Source organism: Mus pahari, chromosome 12, assembly GCF_900095145.1.
Source record: "Mus pahari chromosome 12, PAHARI_EIJ_v1.1, whole genome shotgun sequence".
NCBI classification, from domain to species: domain Eukaryota; kingdom Metazoa; phylum Chordata; class Mammalia; order Rodentia; family Muridae; genus Mus; species Mus pahari.
Genome location: NC_034601.1, coordinates 36,023,075 through 36,027,084, shown reverse-complemented (window position 1 = coordinate 36,027,084; position 4,010 = coordinate 36,023,075). Strand labels below are relative to the sequence as shown.

The 4,010-nt window shown below is 37.4% G+C and overlaps 1 protein-coding gene across 2 annotated transcripts in view; it reads right to left on the bottom strand.

Moving 5' to 3' along the window:
• Lsamp (limbic system associated membrane protein) overlaps positions 1–4,010 on the bottom strand; it is a 2,126,592-nt gene that overhangs the window by 987,529 nt on the left and 1,135,053 nt on the right. The gene's annotated exons all lie outside the window — the stretch shown is intronic.

Below are 4,010 nucleotides of genomic sequence, written 5' to 3'. Positions count from 1 at the left end.
TTTTTTTTTTTTTTTTTTTTTTTTTTTTTTTTTTTTTGTTTTTTTTTTTGTTTTTTTTTTTTTTTTGCTGAGAAAGGTACAGGATCCCCCTTGTAAACCTTAAGAGCTGCAGACACATCAGACTTGATTGAATTTCGAAAACCAATAGTCAATTATCTGTTTCCTCGCTGCTGTGGGAGCTTTCTTATGCTCTATTGAGTCTGCAAAAAAACAGTTGGAAAGATATAAACCTGAATTCCAAATAAGCTTTTAATTTTGAATGACCCAACCTACCTGTGCCTCACCTTCTATCATCTCTCAAGTTTCTGTGATCTGTATCACAGGATAGTTTAAAGGATGCTGTGAGGTGATTATTAAATCAGGTAGAATACATTGACCAGTAATGATGATGTTATCAATATTCTGGATGAAATTTAAGCTGAAAATACACTTTTGCTAGACTCACATTTTAACACTATTTTCTACTTAGGTGCATGCAATGAAGTCCTGTTCGTGGATGAGTAATAGTGGTTTGGGAAAAAAGTACTGGCCACTGTCTGTAGATGTGGGTCCACGTAGCCAGCCACAAGAGCATCTGTGGCATATTACACTGAGATTTCCATTTATTATTAAAACTTTTAGACAAAATCATGTCAGATAAAGCAGAAATGCACAATTGCTTTATCTTTTTAACAAAATCTAGGACACATTAGCGAGGTAAAAACATCATTTTGCTTCTCAAAACCAACCAACCAACCAACCAACCAAACAAACAAACAAAAAACCCAAGAAAGTAAATAACTGTAGTTAGGGTACACAAAGAAATGTTTGGAAGCTGCAAGCAGGTATACAACTGACATTGTAAGTGAATTAACAGGAATCCTTAAGACAGAAAGAAAAACACAAACAAAATAAACCCAAAATATTCCTTATATCCTAGAATTATAGAACTCAGGGAAGCATCTAGAGTTATAGCTAAGAGTTATGCTAGCATCCAGTGTAGGTAAATCTGTAAAGGATGGTTGACAATGGTCATGGTAGTCCTCTGCATATGTTCCTGTTTACTATGCCAATTGCCTTGCCTTTATAATTCTCAGACACAGAGATATATGCATCTATCAGAAAGGGAAAAGGCTAGTAGTCACTTGAGAGACTGAAAGGAAGGATTCTCTTGGGATGTTTGTTAGTTTTCAACGAGGTTTAATTTTGTTAACTTGTCACTGTCTCCAGAGATAGTGTTTTGTTATTCTCCCTTGAGGTTAGGTGTTGACATGAACCCATTAAAAGTGGGTAAATATTGTCCTGATACCATGTGATGCAAAGATCATTTGTCATGACAAGAATTATTAATGTCAAACACTAGTAATATCGGAGCTAAGTATGTTCTAGCACACCAGAAAAAAAAATTGACAACTAAGTGTCAATTCCAGAATCCAGTGGCTACTCTGAACTGTGAGATATAAACCTTTAATTAGGATGTTTCCTCTTCCTACATAGTTCACTCAGCTAAATCTCTGAGGAAGCTTGTGTTTCATATTTTAGCTCCAGGTACAAGGTCACAGGTCTCTTTCCTTATAGAAAACACTTGCTAAGAGAAAAACTGGTGGGTAAGAAAATGGAGAGGCAGGTGAATCTCTCTTCAATCAACCTCTCTGTAGGAAATGGCCAGCTGAGCAGTCTCCGATAGGATTCCTGGAATTACAAGGGATGGGAGTGGGTGTGGCAGTGGGCAGTGGTAGAGTACTTATCATGGGGCATTTGGTTCAATCCACAGTCACATATAAATTGAACCAACAAAACCCCCAGAATTATAGAATGGGACAGCAGTATAGAATGTGCCTGGGTAGCAAAGGCTTACTAGAGAATTAAGACATGTGGCATGAAAGACATGAGTCCAGATAAATAAAAGGTCCACCAAACACTCATGAATAATAGAAAGAAATCTCCCAGAAATGGCAACTGACGAGCAATAAGTTGTTTGTTTGTTTGTTTGTTTGCTTTTTCCCTTTTGTCTAAAATGTTTGAGTTTCATCTACAACATTGGGAGTTACTAATTTCTTATTCATTATAGAAGTATTATTTGTCATCCCACTTTTGAAAGAAATGCATTCAAACAACCCCAACCAACTGTGTCCATTCATACATACAGTGTCCATTCCCCCTTCCCAATATACACAATGTAGATGTGACAGAAAACACAGAAGCAAAGGCAGGAGAAAAGCAGCACAATTGGGCTATTAAGAAGCAGCCACAGGGAAGCATTTTTAAAACGTTTAATGTACTTTAGACTTTAATTTCTTCGATAATTTTGTTAGGGATGAATGAAAGTGAGCTAGGGTGAGCCATCTCTGTGGTAATACAAAGAATGTCCCCTCATATGAGGGCTCATTATTGTGAAAATATGGGATATTCCCGATTCTGATTAGTATAGAATTGAATCCCATTAGCTTCACTAAAGAACTCAAGATGTGGCTTCTTTTCCATTGATTTCACTCTTGGAAAACTTCTGAACACAGCTCCGACATGCAGTCAGCACTACTCTGCAGCAAGGAATTTCCTTCGAGTTAGAGTTGGACATGGGTTCTTACAAAGGTTTCATAAAAGGGTTAACATGCATACATGACTCCATTTGTCTGATTCTTTCATTAGATGAAGGCCATCTCCTGCTCACCTCAGGCATTCTCAAGGAGTCAATCATTTCAAAGGAGACTGTGCTCTGAAGGACCGATTTTATTAATAATGAACCTGAGCTTTGTACTTCAATAATACGTTTCATCTGTGAGTTCTGAAGTGCTTTGCAATTTAAATGAATTAAGTTCCACAATACCCTTTGAGCTACAGAATACTTGGTTTTGAAATAGAGAATCTAAGAAAGAATGACTTGGAGTTAAAGTTTAAAAAATAAAATACCCCCATTTTTGTACTGCGTGCCCCTGTGCTGGTCCTCAGCTATGCTCGTTCCCAACCTTGGCCACGACAGCTGTATTCCTAACTAGCAATTTGCCTTCTCAGAACCCTATCCAAATGTGACACAAGTCTTTGTGAATTTAAGCCAGTTACTTAGTTATCAGAAGGTGGGATTAAGTGAGTGTCTATTATCAGCATGATTTAGCTTATTCTTCTAGGGGATTTATAATCTTTCCTCTTTGTCATCTCTTTCCTTTGCACACAGACTATTGCTAGGCCACCATGTGTCTTGTATTTATAACATACCCACACTGTCTTCTGTTTAAATAATTTGTATAGGATGAGTTGAAGAGGTTTCCTAGGGTCACCCAACCATATCAGTTCCTAAATCTTTAAGATATGGTGGAATGTTCAGTAACTAATTCACAGCAACTCAGGATCAAGATTCTATTGGTCTTTGAGGAAGTAACCCAACCTACTTTTTTTTTTTTTATACTAAGCGGAGAAGATTACCTCCTAGCTCAGAGAATGACAAGCGCTAGCAAATCAAATTGGGTGAGGATTTGTGATAATTTTCCGTGTCAATTTAAAGTGTTTTTAGATGAGATTAACATTTAACTCAATAGAATTCGAGCAAAGCAGATTGCCACCCATAATGTGGTAATGCCTCAGACATTGCTATTGCTCTGAGAAGATCAAAAGGCTGATCTCCCCTGAGCAAGAGGGAAAGACAGCAGCAGAATAAACAGCAAACTGTGTGTGGTACCAGCTCCTCCATGACTTCTCAGCCTGCTGGTCTACCATCAGACAAGTCTGGATTTGCCAATCTCCCTAAACTTGTGACCGAGTTCTTAAAAATAAATCTCTACACACACACACACACACACACACACACACACACACACCATTCTGTTCTGTTTCTCTGGAGGACCTTGAATCTTCCAGATTTGATTTGGTAAATAAATTGGATCGGCATATATTCATTCGCACATTCACATTCACATATGGGAAATTTTAACTAATTTTTTTACTCTTATGCAGAGTTGAGTAACACAATAGGATCTATCAGTGAAATACACACACACACACACACACACACACACATATATATATATATATATATA